We start from the raw sequence: 18740 nt of genomic DNA on the forward strand, positions 1-18740 counted from the left end.
CAGGGCACTGTTTGAAGGCAGAGAAAGAGTGAGAGCTGGAGACATGATCTTTGACCTTTTGAATTTTAGCCTAAGAACAGTAGTAAACTACTGAATGAATTAAATCAGAGGCATAAACTGATCAAGTATATGTTCTTCAAAAGATCACTCTGAAGGTCTAGTTCTATTAAGGCAGAATGCCTTACATCAAACTAACCCTCCTGCATATAAAAATAATAAATCAGATTAGCTTTTATATCCATTAAAGAAATTTAATAAGTAATTAAGACTTTGTCCTCAAGATAACTCCAGGCCCAGTTGGCCTCATTGATGAATTCTATCAAAAATTCAAGCAAACAAACAAATCACTACTCTTAGACCAAGCCTCTCAGGAAAAAAAAAATGAAGGGAAAACATTATCCAATATATTTTAGGAAGCCATCATAATCCCTGTATTAATATGCTCATTATAAGAAAAGTACTGACCAATATCCCTCAAGAACATAGGTGTAAAAATCTTAACAAAGTGTACTAAAATCAAATAGAGACATGTATAGAAAGGATAATGCATCATGCCAAGTGAAGATTATCCCAGGAATGCAAGTTGATTTTAATATTTTAAGTACAATCAATCTAATACATCATACTAACAAGGTAAAGGATAAAAAGTCATATGATTATGTCAGTCAGTGCAGGAAAACCATTAGACAAAATTCAACACCCATTCATAAGACCTATAAAAACTTAACAATAATAGAGAACTGCCTCAACCTTATAAAAGCTATTACAAAAATCTACACATTGCATCTATGTATTCCTAAATTTAATAATAACATCACAGAAAAGAGCCAGAAAACCTGAATGCTCTTCCCAGGTCTGCCAATCACTGTGGTGACCACTTTTATCAATCACTTAACAAACGTCTTGCAAACTGTTTTATGCATATATGAAATGGGACACCGTAAACAGTTTCTGAAAGTCTCAAATAACTTAAGAAGTCCTTTAAATGTTATAAAGTGCTAAATAAGCTTGATTAGATGGTGGTAATGATTATGAACCCAGAAAATTAAAATTCTTTAACTTTCTCTAGCCGTCTCACTGAAAGCCCTAGAAAGGGCTTTCCACTAACTTTAGATTACTTCAAAGTTGTTTCATTATATAAGGCCTAGAAAGCAATTGAGATATTTAAAATTCTTTGCTTTACCGATGCCTTTTTTGCATTATCTAACTTCTCTTTAACTCTTTCATCAGATTCCTATAAACAGTTTTTGAATGTGAAAGCCAATCAGATAAAGGGGCCACTGCCTTGAACCCCTGTGGAGGAGCTAGTAGAAATATAAAAAGGGAAATAATAGATTAAATTATTATTCAATAATTTACTAGGTTTTAATTTTTTAGACTTTTCCTAATTCCCTCAAGCCAGGACTATTTATAGTCATGCTATCTCTTTTTTTTCTGCAAAATGAGTCACATTCTTCTTATGAAACCAGGAGAGACACAGGGAGATGGGGAGGGGAGATGCTGAGAGGGGAAGAGAGGTCTGCAAGATATAGAAGGTGATCTTAACGCTTTCTATAAAATTCCTCACTCCTTGCAATATACTAATTGCAAAGCTCAGAAAGTGTCCTTGGTGTTTGATAAAAGTTTATAGCAGAGGAAACTGGAAAGTACATGATATTTATGCAGAAATTAGCAAAGTCATTCTTTTTTAAAACTATTTCTATTATTGATAACATATAAATCTTAATGAGCTTTCCCTCCTTAGGGCTCAGGTACTTCTAATTCAGATGTCAAAATGTAAGAAATTATAACTCCATAACAATAATGGAGCAATGATTTCTTTTTTCACATGGCTCAAAGAAATTCTAAAAATCTTGTGTTAATTCATTGGTTGTCACAAGTCCTGCATGTATTTCAGACATATTTCTCTGTTTCTATTTAATTTAGTCTCAGTCAATCAAGTAGAATCTAGATCTGGGACTGTAATGACAAAATAGATATTTTGATAGGGAACAAAAATTATGAGAAAAGTCAGTGATTTCTAGGCAAATTGTTGGTAGCTAGCAAAGTACAATTGACCACCAAAGAATAGATGTTTGAACTACATGGGTCAACTTATACATGGAATTTGGCAATAAATACTTGTACTGTTTTTGATTCAAGGGGTGAGTCTACAGATGTAGAGGGCCAACTGCATGCATTGATATGCCATTTTATACAGGGGACTTGAGCATCCACAGATTATGATACCCACCAGGGTCTTGAAATCCATCCCCCATGGATACTGAGAGACAACTTAAGTTTCCGGGGAGTCAAAAGATACTTGATTGCATGGGTGGTTTAGTGTTCCTAATCCCCTTTTTGTTCAAGGGTCAACTCTAATAGAACCTTGCAATGACTTTAGAAATTGCTTCTTTACAATCTTTGATTGCAGACATGAGAAAATAGTATTCATCAGGATGTAGGGCCCTTGAGGTCAGTGGTTTGACTTCAGATCCCAGAAGAATTTAGGGATTATGTTGGGTTCCTAACATTCAGAGATTGTTATATGGGGCAAGAATAGTTAGGCCTGAGCTCAACAGGCCTAAACCATAATCTAGGAACTGGAGATGACTTTTAAGGCAAGATGTTAGCCTCACCTAACAAGCCTAGAGCACAGGTGCTGAGCATAGGTATGTGATCTCCAAGACTCCAATAACAAGACTGGCCTCAGATAAGTCAGAATGCGATAGACTGAGAGCCCCTTTTACTTTCTACTTCCTTCTGATGAAGGGTGGTCTCAGATTCTGACCCCACACTGGGAGGTTAGTTTTCTAAAGGAAAGATCTGAAGCCTGGGGGGTCAGTGTCTAAGGAGTAGGGCTTCTGTCGTGAGCTAGGTAAGAATGGAGGAGACTCTGGCTGTTCTTTCCCTACCTGTACCCTACTCACCTTCACTCCTACTTAGTTTCTCTGGGCTAACATCACCTTGGTTACAGTATGATGTATTGAAATAGCTGTATGCTCACATCGTGACCTCATTTGTTAGACCAGAAGAATTGAACAAGTCAGTACTATGAAAATAGTCACAGTGGTGACTTCTCCATTTGGGGTAATCACAAGGACTAAATATTGGCTAGGACCCTGGGTAGATCAGATTTCCTTTATTGTCACATGCAAAGTACAGTCCAGCAACTAATGACAAAATGTTCCCAAACTTTCTGAATTACACATATAATATAACCCATAGCACCAATACTTAAAGTCTGTGGTTTCTCCTTCCCAATTTTCTCATACTCTAAATTCTCCCCCAGAGGGTCTCATCCTCTGAATAATGAACATCTTACTCTCAACACTGCAGAAACTCCTCTTCAGCTCACTTTCTTACATGGAAGATGCTGCCATGATTTCAGCTATTTACAACCGTCAATATTGAATCACTCTAGGATGGCCAAAGGCCACAGGAGATTCATTTGCTCCCCCTAACCATAATGCACAGAACTCTTAGATACAATTCTTTTGATCTGTTTTCTTTCCACGAAATGTTTTGCAAGTATTTCTAGATAATTAAAATTCTCCACTTTATTAACAGTAAAATAAAAGAGATTCTGAGGAAGGATTTAAATTTGAAACAAGTGCATGGACACAAAATGGAAAATGACATGTAAGTTTAAATTTGAAATATTGAAGGGTTACAACATCAATGATCTCATGTTCACATTTGAACTCATCAAAACTAGCAGATACTATCAGTGGGTAGGTAGAAATTCTGTTCTAAGAATGTTCTCATCTAATTCTTGCTAAACTACTAAGTAGATCCATTACCTTCAGCAAGTTACTTAAACCTTTTGTCCTTGTTTTTATCATTATAAATGTAGGGAATTAGCCTACATTAACCTTTGACTTTCCTGAATGCTATAAAAATGTATGAAAAATAACCAGGGATGGCATAATTTCCTGGAATAGTTTCTTTTTAAACATATAAGGGGGAACACCCCCAAAACAGCAATTATCTTCTGGAGGGTGGACCTCTTGTAGTACAGGCTTCTCCTGCTAGGTTGGTGTTCTAGGAACCCATCCGTATCAGTGTACCAGCTGGTGCTGTTGTGAGAGGCTATGCTGGGCTTCAGGAATTTTTTTTTGAAGACTCTTTCAAAGTGTTTGCTATTTCATGATGTGTGACCTATGAGTGCACCTGCCCACACTGTGCTGAGTGTTCAGCAGTTTTTGACCAAGTTCTCAAAAATTTCCTTTAAAAGCTTTTTAAACACAAAATGCTTTTAAAATGTCTTTTTATGTAATATCAAATTTACCAATTATGCACACCTTTTTCTCCTATAAATGACAAGGAAATATGTATTCCCCTTTATTCTTGACTCTTGGTGCTATTCCTTTTACTTGTAATGCATTATTTTTAGGCATGTAGCCTTATTTTCTTATTTATTTTCCATGGAATTAACCTGCAGGCTTTTAGTATGTTAATTAAGGTGTTTTGCATGAGAAGGGTTCTTTTTGATTTGTTGTTTTAAATTTAAGACCTATAATACTAGTACAAAAGTAACATCCCTCAACTTTTTCTAGTTAGTAGGACCAGAAGAAAAAGGAAAAGAAGCAGCTGGTTTTGAATGAGACTTTGCTGTTGCCTCTAGAGGAGAAGGCTTTATTTCTTAAAGATCAGAAATGTAGACCTTTGAAATTTCGTGTTTACAACTAAGAAAGAGTATAGACATGAAACTTACATTTTATCATTTACTAGGGATTTACTGAGCTCTCTAGGTTCAGTTTCTTCAAAGAGCAAACTGTGAAAAATATCAGCTATCTCAATGGATAATTTTAAGGATAGAGCTAATACTTACAAAGTATTAGAACCTGGTGAGTGCTCCGTGACTAATAATTCTGTTTCTTCAAAGAACTTTCCTGTGCGTTGTTAAGAATAAGTAAAGACAGAAGCATTCTCAAAATCAGAGATGACAAAAGGAGCCTATGTAAGGTGATATGGGAATCATTTCTACTGTATCATCAGTATTTTAATTGCACCTGTTTTATCATAAGCTACAGATAATGAAAACTGAGTTAATGTAGGCATAATTTATTCTTCTATAAACTAAGTGGTTTAAAAGGTGTTCAACTGGCATGAATTGCATTACTCTATAAAAACTGATGCATGAAGTAGGTCCAATTATCCAAACTGATGTACATTTACTATTTTATGGCCCATTTTAAAAAGCCAATTTGCTGCCTTTATAGATGAAAGGACATTTGAGTTAGCAAACTTGAGTTTTGCTTCCATCTTTAGCAAACTCTTCATGCATTCTTTCATTTATTCAGGGGCCTCCTGTGTTCAGGGTACATGCTTACCATATACTATGAAGCCTGACACAGAATGCGTGCTCTCACATCAGTGTTTGGTGAATGATGTTTTAAGGAAGATGGTTAAAAAAACAAAGATAAATGTGGTTCTTACAAAATACTAAGGTAGTTTATAGAAATGAGAGAGCAGACCTTGCTATAGTGCTCCAAAAGGCTCATTTAAGAAGGTGATACCGAGGGACACAGTCGAGTGTGAGTAAGATTCAAAAAGGGGAAATGGAAAGAAAGATCTGAAATGCTTTGCTTTAAAGGTCATTGCATAGTCAGTGGGCAGAGTTATGCAGACCCCTGCCAGTTACAGACAGGTGAGCCTGATCAGTTGCTCAGTTCCCCTGCCACTGCATCTGGAACCCTGTTACCCCAGAGGCAGGACCAATGTCACTGACCACTCCAATTGGACCTTTCACTCCAGATCTTCAGGTTGTATCTTCACCTTATCTTCTGCCACAAAGAGTTCTATTTTTCCAAATTTCAAACACTATCCATGCCACTGTTACCCTCAATCTAGATAACTGTGATAGGCTCATTAATTAACTGGTATGCCCCACTTTCCCCAGCTTATTACCGACCTAGAAACCAGAGTAATTCTGTTGAAATTTAAGTTGTAGCATGTCTTTTCATTGTTCAACTGTCCAATAGATAATGTAATTTTTTCAGAATCTTACAAGTCCACATAGGATCTGGCTTCCTATTACCTCTCAGACTGTGTAGATGGTTTCACCAAAGGACCTCATGTTGATCAAGACTGACCATATCCATTAAGCCTGGTTATTATTTCTTGGTAAATTTCTTTGCTCTCGCCCTTTAAAATTTTAAGTTAGTATCAGTGTACCTCTGAGTGGAACTTCTCAGGGAAGGTAGAATTTACGGTTGGCATTCAGTTGTACACTCTGAGTTTCCAGTAAGGATTATCTGAGTGAATGACACTTTCAAGTGGGGGCGGGGGAAAGCATAAGTGTGTGGTTTGCCTTTAAAGGTTTGTTCATATTGATGTCAGATTTGGTTGTGATTTAACTACTCTGAATGTGCTCAATAATATTTGACAAGGTCAGAAAAAGAGGCATTATTAAAGAATTAATAAAAAATACAAATACTGCATCCAAAAAGAAAGATCTTGAGATGATAACTTTTTCCTTGCTTTCTATAAAGGAAAAAGAGAATTGCTTTTTTGACCTCAAGCATGCCCGAGGGTCATTCTCAGCCACTGAAATTATAATTTATTTAAACATGAAGAAATATCAGAAATAAGCCACCTCCTAATCAGATATATTAGGACTTTATGCCTTCCTCATTGCCTCTGACTCACACGCCTTAACTAAATACAACATCTGAATTTTACATCTTTCATTCCCAAAGCAGTCGGCTCCCTTTTTACTCTGACTCCTGGAGATATTTGCCTCCTTACTGGACTTTATATGCAGCTCTTTAGATTCATGTTGACATCACTCTAAGTGATCATTCCTGCACAACTTGTTTTCCTTTGTGTTCACACGTTTCCACTGTGGGAGTGATATACAGTTGAGAAACAAATGTAGTAGATTTTTGTCTCCTTTCCTGAACTTGAACTCCATCACAATCAAGCTTAACCAAAATATTTTATCACAAGCATGCTATCTATTTTATTGTCTTTCTTATTTTCTCCCTATAGTAAGTGGTGTCTTGTAGGTGAAAACAACCAAGCAGGAATGTTAAGGCACACCTTGACTGGAGTTGGGCCTCTGACACAGTATCTGGGATTCTTCAAGCAATTTGTTTACCTACCTTCACTTCATTGATAATTGTATCTTTCTTCAGGGCACAGTGTGATGAACATTCAATGAGAATATGGTGTGAAAGGCCTAAGACTGTAGATTCTTAAAAAGTACTAGTTTGTTTCTTCCCCATTCACACCTTTCCTTGGCGAACAGTGGCAAAGTGATTGTTAAGCTATTAAATTCAGTACAGGAATGGTTTTAGGGGAACAGTGATCATAATCTTATTTACTCATTATAATTATTGAACATTTACTGAAGGTTTTTTTCTTTAACCAAAATATTCTTTTCTTTTTTTTTTATTTAAAGAAATCACTTGACTTTTTAATCTCACATACCTCTGTGATTTCCTCATTTCTTTGTTAAGATAAATAAAAACTGAGAGGGAAGATGGCCACGGAGTAGGGACAGTGTTCTCAGCTCGCTCCTGTTAAGGAGAGACTCCAGGAACGAATGCAGAGAGGAGTGACTGAGTGAGTGTGGATCTCCGATAGCGTGAACAGGGAGGAGAGCGTGGGAGCAGCGTGGAGGGGGTTGGAGGGGTTTACCTCACACTGCAGGCTGAGTCATTCTGGGACCCCGTGCATGTGCAGTACCAAGCCGGAGAGCTCATTAGCCTGGAGCTGCTGGGAGACTCCCCCTGCTAGGGGCACACTGAAAAGTGAATTCTTGTAGGGAGTTAGGGAGAGGATTTGGCCGAAAAAGCCAGAGGAGGGAGAGAACAGTGAACATCCAGGACTGGGAGAAACTGTGTGATCTGAGTCTAGAGGGAAACCTCCTCAGCTGCAACCTCTGACCGAAAGCTCGGCACTCCGGGCACATGCAGCACTAGCACTAGGGCCCTACAGAACAAAGGGGCAATTTGGGGGCAAGGAGACCAGCTGCACAGAAAACCTGCTGCAGAACTCCGGACTGGGGGAGAGCTCCTAAGCAAGAGAAAAGTGCATGCCCCCCGCGCTTTGAGCAATCGCACTAGAATCCCACAGAACAAAAGGCGGGTTTGGGGCTAGGAGAGAAATAGGGCACGCAGGGCGTGTAAGTAGGGAAGAGAGTGGAGGCGGTGGTTCTGAGGTGCAGACGGTTTTAGGGCGGGGAGAATGGCCCACAGGGAAAGGCTGCTGCGGAGCTTCAGACTAGGGGAGAACTCCTGGGTAGGAGAGCGCTGCGCTGACCGACCACACTAGAATCCTACAGAACAAAGGGACGGTGCTGGGGTAGGAAGAAAGATAGAGCACGCAGGCCTATAGACAGGGAAGCCAGCGGAAGCTGTAGCTCGGAATAGAGACAGTTTTGGGGCAAGGAGAAGAGCCCACACGGGAAAGCCACTGCAGAGCCCCAGACTAGGGGAGAGGCACTGGGCAGGAAAGTGCCACTGGGCCCGGCACTTTGACCGACTGTGCCAGAGTCCTGCAGAACAAAAGGACGATCTTGAGACAGGGAGAGAGGTAGGGTGCGCAGGCATATAGACAGGGAAGAGAGCAGAAGCTGTAGCCTGGGAATAGAGACAGGACTGGAGGCAGGGCGGGGATTGCTGGCAGGCACAGGCTGGACCAACAGAGGGAAAGAGTAGCTGGACAAGCCTGAGGAGGACTAAGGCTGCCTCAGGAGGGGACAACTAAATGCAGCTCACAGCAGAGCGGCGGTAGGTCCACGAATAAAAAACTAGCAATCCCAGAATCAAGCAGAACCCTCCCACAGCCAGCCAACCAACCAGAAAAGATTTGAAACTCATGGAATTTTGAATAGGGGCAGACTCAGGAAAGAAGGAAGGAAAAACAAAAAAACAAACAAACCAAAAATACCCAGAGACTGTGCCTAAAAGTTGAATTGAGTTAAAATCCTCTCATTCTTTTATTTCTCACTCTCTCTCTAACTGCCCCTCCCATCCTTTCTTATTCTCTCTCCTTTTCTCCCCTCCTCTTCCCTCCCTTCTCTCCCCTTAGCATGTCTCCCCTGCATCCTATTCTCAGTTAACTTTTTAATTTTAAGTTCTCTCCCTTTCTCTCTCCTTTCTCTGTGCTAAGCACCTTCAATTTTATTAAATTTCTTTCTTTATTTTGTCCCCCTTCAGTCTACATTCATTTTTCTTTCATCCCTTGTCCTTATTTTCCTTCTCTCCCTATAAATATTCCCTCTCTCTTTCTTTCTCTCTCCCTATTCCACTTTATATTCTAATCTTTTAATGTTCAAATTATAATTCTAATCTATCCCCCTGTCCCTTCACCCTCCCATTCTTACCCCTTCTCTCTTTCCACCCCATCCCCTCACTTTCTCTCCCTCTTGTATTTCTCTCCTTCATTCTATCTTTTGTCAACTCTTCAATTTCAATCTTTCCCTCCCTAATATCTCCTCTTCCTCCTGATTTCCTTCCCTCCTCTCTGTTCTTTCCCTCCCCCATCCTCTTGCTTTCCCATCTCTTATTCCTCTCTCTCTATATTCTCTCTTTCTCTCTATCTTGCAATTTTATATCATGTTTTAATCTCCTAATCTTTTTTTATAATATATATATTTTTAAAAATTTTAATCAGGTCCCTTTTCTTCCTCCCCTTCTTCTTGCGTTCTCTCTCCTACCCTTCTCTTCTCTACTTTCTCTCTCTTTCCTTTCTCACTTCCTGTCTTGCTATTTTCTACTCTGTATTTTTATTCTTGAAAAATTCTTTCTCAATCTGTTTCCTACCTTAAAATCTCCTCAGCCCTCTCTTTCAATTTCTGGCTCTCTGTCTGCCTGGATGCCTGTTGTGTCTATCCTCCCTTCCACACTAAACATATAGCATATACCAATTATATAATCCTAATACTATACACTTCCACTTTCTAACTCCACACTGTAACCCTCTCCTCCTTTTCAAACATACAGTGTAAATGTTAATTGCTGTCTTACATAACCTTGATCCCAATTGCTAATATTATTACTCTATCAACTTCCAGCTCAAAAATTACCCTTCCTTCATTTAAAACACTCCTATCTGTTTCTCCTATGAAATAAGAGTCCCAGTATCTCCACAAGTATATTAATACGGGCTCATTTGCAGCCTACAGTGAGATTGTAGTTGGGGGAGATATTGGAGGGTGTGGGTTTCTTGCCTGGGTTGTGTAATTATGTTTTAGCAGTGTCTCCACAAAAAATCTCAAGACAAGGTGGGCAGAGTGACTCTCAATCAACTAACCAGAGAAAAAGACCCACCAAAGAGTAGCTGAAATACAATCAGACAGATTAAACAAATAACATCAAGGACAATACAGACGGAGATCCAAGAGGGTGAAGTAGTAGGTGGAAGCTACACTAACCTCCTCCCAGGACCAGCCAGTGCTGACTCAGCCCCAGTACAGCAGACAGACCATTCCCCTCCAAGTGGCGTCAGCCTGAGGGGAAATAAAAGCCCTGCCTACAGGAATTAAGCTGCCACACCCACGGTCCTTAAGCCTGATGGCTAATCACAGACTGAGTAGATTAACAACTAAAGAAGACAGACAAAGGCAGTAGATCACTGGAAGTCTCCAATAGGCTGCCTAGGGCCAGTCTGGTACATGATCTGATGCTACCAGAGGCAGATCCAGGAAGAGCAGATCATTCTAAAAAGCACCAACAAACAATAGGAAGCACAAAAGTGGGGAGACAGAGAAACAACCCCCCATCAAAAGGAAAGGTAGAATCCCCAGAGAGAGTGCTAAATGAAATAGAGGGGAGCAAAATATCAGATACAGAATTCAAAACATGGATTATGGAGAAGCTGAATGAGCTCAGCGGAAACTACAAAGAACTCCAGGGAAACTACAAGGAACTCCAGAAGAACTACAAGGAACTCACAGAGAATTACTCGAGCATGAAAAAGGACATAGAAGCTATCAATAAGAGCCAGGAGGAAATGAAGAATATGATCTCTGAATTGAAGAACAGAGTAGAAGGAATTAAAAGCAGGCTAGAATAAGCAGAAGGTCGGATCAGCAAGCTGGAAGACACGTAGACAAAAACTCTCAAACAGTGCAACAAAATGAAAAAAGACTGAACAAGACTGAAGAGGCTCTAAGACAGCTGCAGGACATCATGAAACGTAATAATATCCATATCATAGGAATTCCAGAAGGAGAAGAAGAGCAAGGGATAGAACACCTCTTGAAAAACTAATGACAGAAAACTTCCCTAACATGAGGAGAGAGTCACGCAAATCCAGGAGTCACAGAGGGTCCCAATGAAGATGAACCCCAACAGACCCACTTCAAGACACATCATAATTAAAGTGGCAACATTCAAAGACAAAGAGAGAATCTTAAAAGCAGCAAGAGAGAAACAACTAATAACATACGAGGGAGCTCCAATAAGGCTATCCTCAGATTTCTCAGAAGAAACACTACAAGCCAGAAGGGAATGGCAAAAAATATTCCAAGCAATGAAAAACAAAGGCCTACAACCTAGAATACTCTACCCAGCAAAGCTCTCATTCAAAATGGAGGGTGAAATAAGGATCTTCCAAGACAAAAGAAGGCTAAAAGAATACATCTCCACCAAACCAGCAATGCAAGAGATGCTAAAGGGTCTGCTTTAAGAAGATAAAGAAACAGAGAGAGACAGAGAAGAACATGAGTATAAAGGGGAAAAATGACAATGAATAAGTTACTTATCGGTAGTAACCTTAAATGTAAATGGATTAAATGCTCCAATTAAAAGACACAGGGTAGCTGAATGGATTAGAAAGAATGACCCACATATATGCTGTCTACAAGAGACCCACCTTAGAACAAAAGATCTACACAGACTGAAAGTAAAGGGATGGAAAAAAGTATTTCAAGCAAATGGACATGAAAAAAAGCTGGGGTAGCAATACTTATATCAGACAAAACAGATTTCACAGCTAAGTCCATAAAAAGAGACGAAGAAGGACATTTCATAATACTTAAGGGAAAAATCCATCAAGAAGATATAACCCTTATAAATATATATGCACCCAACTTAGGAGCACCCAAATATATAAGGAAAAATTTGAAAGAACTTTAACACCCCATTGTCAACAATGGACAGATTTTCGAAGCAAAGAAACACCAAAGATATTGAGGCACTGAACAACACTCTAGATCAAATAAACTTAGTCGATATATATAGAAGTTTTCACCCCAAAGAAGCAAAATATACATACTTCTCAAGTGTACATGGAACATTCTCAAAGATAGACCACATGGTAGGACACAAAACAAGCCTTAACAAATTCAAGAAAATTGAAATTATATCAAGCATCTTCTCAGATCACAATGGCTTAAAACTGGAAATCAACCTCAAGGAAAAAACTCAAAAACATTCAAACTCATGGAGAATGAATAACATGCTATTAAATAATGAATGGGTTAACAATGACATCAAGGAAGAAATCAAAAAGTTTCTGGAAACTAATGATGATGAACACACAACAACCCAAAACCTATGGGATACAGCAAAAGTAGTCCTAAGAGGAAAGTTCATAGCAATACTGGCCTACCTAAAAAAGCTAGAAGAAGCTCTAATAAAAAATTTAACCCTACAGCCACAAGAACTAGAGGAAGAACAACAAGCAAAGCCCAGATCAAGTAGAAGGGAGGAAATCATCAAGATCAGAGCACAATTAAATGACATAGAGTCTAAACTAACAATTCAAAAGATCAACAAAAGTAGGAGCTGGTTCTTTGAAAAGATAAACAAAATTGACAAGCCTTTTAACCAGGCTCATCAAGAAAAAAAGACAGGACCCAAATAAATAAAATCAGAAACGAAAGAGGAGAAATCACAACTGATACAACAGAAATACAAAGGATTATAAGAAATTATTAAGAACAAATGTATGGCAAGAAATTTGACAACCTAGAGGAAATGGACAAATTCCTGGAAACCTATAGTCTTCCCAAACTGAATCAAGAAGAAGCAGAAAGTCTGAATAGACCAATAACAGCTAGTGAAATTGAAGCAGTAATCAAAAAACCCCCAGCACACAAAAGCCCTGGACCGGATCGCTTCACAAGTGAATTCTACAAAATATTGAGGAAAGAACTAGCTCCTATCCTCCTCGGACTATTCCAAAAGATACAAGAAGAGAGAAGACTTCCAAACTCGTTCTATGAAGCCAGTATAACCCTAATTCCAAAACCAGGTCAAGACACAACAAAGAAAGAAAACTACAGGCCAATATCGCTGATGAAAATAAATGCTAAAATCCTCAAGAAAATATTGGCAAACCAGATCAGGCAACACATTAGAAAGATCATACACCACGATCAAGTAGGATACATCCCAGGGATGCAAGGATGGTTTAATATTCACAGATCAATAAACATAATACACCACATAAACAAGATGAAAGACAAAAACCACATGATCATATCAATAGATGCCGAAAAAGCATTTGATAAAGTACAACACCCATTTATGATAAAAACTCTCAGAAAAATGGGATTAGAGGGAGCATACCTCAACATAATAAAGGCCAGATATGAGAAACCTGAAGACAACATCATACTCAATGGGCAAAAACTGAGAGCATTCCCCCTGAGATCAGGAACAAAACAAGGATGTCCACTCTCTCCACTCCTATTCAACATAGTCTTGGAAGTTCTAGCCACAGAAATCAGACAAGAAAGAGAAATAAAAGGCATCCAAATTGGAAAAGAGGAAGTAAAACTGTCATTATTTGCAGATGACATGATAGTGTACATAGAAAACCCTATAGATTTCACAAAAAGCTACTCAACCTAATAAGTGAATTCGGCAAAATAACAGGATACAAAGTCAATATTAAGAAATCGAAGGCATTTTTATACACCAACAATAAAAACTCAGAGATAGAAACTGAAAGAAAAATCCCATTTACCATAGCAACAAGAAAAATAAAATACCGAGGAATAAACTTAACCAAGGAGGTAAAAGGCCTGTACTCAGAAAACTACATAACACTGAAGACAGAAATTAAAGAAGATACAAATAAATGGAAGCATATACCATGCTCATGGATGGGAAGAATCAACATCATTAAAATGTCCTAACTACCCAAAGCAATTTCATTAAAATGTCCTAACTACCCAATGCAATTTATAGATTCAATGCAATCCCTATTAAAATACCAGCAACATATTTCACAGACCTAGAACAAATACTTCAAAAATTTATATGGAACCAAAAAAGAGCCCGAATAGCCACAGCAATTTTGAGGAAGAACACAGTAGGAGGAATCACAATACCTGATATCAAACTATACTACAAGACCACGGTAATCAAAACAGTCTGGTACTGGCATAAAAACAGGCATATAGATCAATGGAACAGAATAGAGAGCCCAGAAATAAACCCAGGTTCATATGGTCAACTAATATTTGACAAAGAGGGAAGAACATCAAATGGAGTGAAAAGAGCCTCTTCAACAAATGGTGTTGGGAGAACTGGACAGGGACATGCAAAAAAATGAAACTAGACCACCAACTTACACCATACACCAGAATAAACTCAAAATGGATCAAAGACAAAGAACATGTATAAATGACCCACAGACATGGACAACTGTGTGGCGACTGAATGTGGGGGAAGAGAGGGGCAGGGTGCAGGGAAGCAAGAGGGGGAAAAAAGTGCGACAACTGTAATGGAAAAACAAACAAAAAAATTTTTTTAGTGGGGGAAAATTGAAAATATGAAGAATGGAAATGCCAGTTCAGTGAATATTAGGGCAAAGATTTTCCTTCACGTTGTATATTTTTCTCCTTATTTGATCCCTCCAGAGTTTGGCATTCTAAACAAGTACGTAATGACATAAGTTTCTTTGCATAGAACTAATAAGACCAGTTGTTAATAGAGGTTCTTTTTTTTTTCTTTTTTCTTTTTGGACCAAGTCTTTGACTGGAATGTCAAGCCTAAAGGAGACATACTTGGGCTTAGGTTGTTACCGAAAGGCCCCGAGGAACTGGGAATGACTTTCAAAGGTAATAAAAGCCCCCGAGATAAAAGGCCTGCTACCATGATTGGTTGTGCGGTCCACAGCAATCTTTCCAGGGAAGATGGCTAGAAGGGACCTTAAGGCACAATGAAAAACCAGAAAGACTTGGAAAGGACAGGTGTGTACAGGCAAGGATGAATGCCAGGTATGTGACTCAGCTTCTGTGCCATGAAGAGCAGACTGAAGGTCACCCTAAATGTTCCTTGGGTAAGTTCCAGCAAAGCAGAACTAAAGATCATAAGTGATCATTTGCTGCTCTTGTTATGTTTGTGCAAATGAACAGGATAAATTAAAAATGGACTTAATGTAGTCCCTTTAAAGACAAGGAGGGTAAACTTAGGGAGAAAAATCATTATTCAAGGAAAATCACAATGATCAGTAGTAGACTATAAAGTAGGGCAACTAACAGTCTTAAAAGTTTCTTCTCATTTGTAAAATGGTTTCACTTGAAAATTAAACCATGTCTGTGATATCATCAAAGATATTCAAGTTGCAGGCAAGTAGAATGTCAAGTGCCTTGCAACTGGATGTCTTCCCAATAAGACAGTCTTACAGATTTAGAGACTTGTTTGTGGGTTATGTTACATAAATTAACATGTGTTTTCTGTTTTCAAAGGGCATAAACCTACGACCGCATTATCTGAGACATGGTCTGTACGCATAAGCCTCACTTAATCCTCTCTGCAGCGCTGCCTCCTGAGACTCAACGGTTTGGCTGAGCTAAATGGCTGGGTTGGTGAAGAATGGGGTGGTCTGTGGGCTTCACTTTAAAACTGGTTTATCTTTTCTATCCTAATGGCTTGGACAGAAAGGGCCCAGAGGTCTGAGAGGGGGAAACCTAAACTATTTCCCTCAGCCCAAACTAAGTATTGTGGGCAAAAGGGTTTTGGACAGGTGAGAGGTGCCTAGCACACCTTCCTCCAAAGAAGCCCTTGTTTTCTTTTTTTTTTTTTCTTTCTCCTAATGTGGGACATTGAAAAATTAATCCTTGCCTTTTCTCATCTAGTAGTTATGGATTGAATGATGTCTTTTAACCCTTTTCTCCAAATCTGTTGCCCCCAGAACACAACAAGGATGCCAGCCTGTTAAACCAAGCACGCCGTTGTGCGGGGACAGCCAACTGACCTGGAGTCTGCATGATCCTTTCCCATGTGGGAAGGCCACCCTCCCCTCCACACCCCCACTATTACTAGGGTTTTCTGGACCCAAGGGTAGGTAGGACGACGACCATGTCCAGCTTGAAGCAGCTAGAGGAGCTTGAGACCTTCGCCCATTGTCCTTTACAAGATTACAAAGAGTCAATATCTGAGAGGAGGGATAGTTATTTTTCACAAACCATGGGTATGGACTTGGGGGGGTGGATTGCTGGGGGAGGGAGATGCTCTGTGGAGAGGAGTAAAGGGGAGAAAATTGGAACTATTGTAACAATATAATCAATAAAATACATTTTAAAAATAGATAAATAAAAACTACTTTTCTCCTGCCCAGGAGCTATCTACCCAATAATGTTCTGATGTAGTTCCTCCACCTGTATTGACCTGGTGACTTTAGTTGTCATCCTTTTTGTTGTATATTCTTTAAGTATATTTTATTGATTATGTTGTTACAATAGTCCCAATTTTTTTTTCCCTTTGCTCCCCTCTGCCCAGTATTCCCCTTTGCTCCAGCAATCCCACACCCCTTAGTTCATGTCCATGGGTCATGCATATAAGTTCTTTGGCTTCACCCTTTTCTATATTATTTTTAGCATCCCCCTGTCTATTTTGTATCAACCAATTATGCTTCTTAGTCCCTGCACCATTTCCTCATTTCTCCCCCTTCCCCTTCCCAGTTGATAACCCTCCAAATTATTCCCATACCTGTGATTCTGTTCCTATTCTGATTTGCTTAGTTGGGTTTTGTTTTTATTTTTTAGATTCAGTTGTTGATAGTTGTGAGTTTGTTGTCACTTTAATGTTCACAGTTTTGATATTCTTTTTCTTAAGTAAGTCCCTTTTACATTTCATATCATAATGCCTTGGTGATAATGAACTCTTTTAGCTTTACCTTGTCTGAGAAATACTTCATCTGCCCTTCCATTCCAAATGATAGCTTTGCTGGACAGAGTAATCTTGGTTGTAGGCCCCCGCTTTTCATCACCTTGAATACTGCTTGCCAGCCCCTTCTTGCCTGCCAAGTTTCTTTTGAGAAATCAGCTGACAGTCTTATAGGCATCCCTTTGTAGGTAACTTTCTGCTTTTCTCTTGCTGCTTTTTAGAATCTCTCTTTTTCTTTAAACTTTGGCATTTTAATTATGATGTGACTTAGTGTGGTCCTCTTTGGGTCTAGCTTGTATGGGACTCTGTGCTTCCTGGACTTGTATGTCTATTTCCTTCACCAAATATGGGAAGTTTTCCTTCATTATTTTCTTACATAAGCTTTCAGTTGCTCGCTCTTCCTCTTCACCTTCTGGCACCCCTATGATTTGGTGTTGGCACATTTAAAGCTGTTCCAGAGGTTCCTAAGCATCTCCTCACTTTTTTCAATTCTTGTTTCCTCATTCTGTACTGGTTGACTGTTTTTCTCTTCCTTATATTCCAAATAATTGATTTGAACCCTGGTTTTCTTTCCTTCACCATTGGTTTTGTGTGGATTTTCCTTTGTTTCATTTAGCATAGCCTTCACTTCTTTCCTTATGCATTCACCATACTCAAGCATATCTGTCAAGCCTGTGAGCATCTTTATCACGAGTGTTTTGAACTCTGCACCTGTTAGGTTGGCTATCTCCTTGTCTGTTAGGCTGGCTATCTCCTTATCGCTTAGTTCTTTCACTGGAACCTTGATCTGTTCACTCTTTTGTGCCATACTTCTCTGTCTCCTTATCTTGACAGGCTCCTGTGTTTATTTGCCTCTGTGTCTTAGGTAAACTGTCATTCCTGTTACATTGTAAGGGGTGGAGCCTTAGGTATTCGTCAGTATGGGTGACTTGTTTCACATTGTTGTGGCACTGTGTGGAGGGGAGGGGTCTGAGAGGGAACAATGCATCTTGCTCAGCAGTCGCCCCTTTTCCAGGCACTGCTCCCACTTCTTGTATGGGATTGGCACCTCTCTAGCTGTTGCTCTGGCTGTCATTCCCAGAGTGGTGGGTCTGTGGACATTCTAGGACTGTGGGGAGCCTTTAAACAAGCGGACTCTGCTGAAAAACCGGCAGTTTCTTCCTCCATCCCAACCCCCACTAGTTTGCACAGTCAGAAGCAATGAGGTTTGATTTTCCCCAGCGCTAGGACCCTGAGCTGTGTGGTCTGGTCTGGTCCTGGGGATGCTCCTCAGGTGTCCCTCCTGACTTTAAAACGTGTGACTGCGTTTTCTGCCAGCCTGCCGCCACCACCACTGCTGCTGCCACCAAACTGTGTCCTCTCTGCCCAGCTTCTCCCCCCCGACCTATCTGGACAAGTATTTCTTCTTTATGTATTTGTTTGTTGGACTTCCATGCAGCTCGATTTTCTGGACCTTCTGGTTGCTTCTAATTTTGAGGTAGTTGTATTGCTTCTTAGCTGTGGAGGGAAATACAGCATGTCTCTCTATGCCTCCATCTTGACCAGAAGTCCTCTTTTTCTCTTAATTGGACATTGCCCCAAAGAGCATTGGCCCTTTTCTGAAGGCAGGGCCCAGTATCATAGGAGTAGCAAGCTTTTTCTACTCTGTCCACTAAAACCAAGAACGTGAACTAGAAAAGTGAT

Source organism: Furipterus horrens, unplaced genomic scaffold (assembly GCF_987537825.1).
Source record: "Furipterus horrens unplaced genomic scaffold, mFurHor1.1.pri manual_scaffold_4, whole genome shotgun sequence".
NCBI classification, from domain to species: domain Eukaryota; kingdom Metazoa; phylum Chordata; class Mammalia; order Chiroptera; family Furipteridae; genus Furipterus; species Furipterus horrens.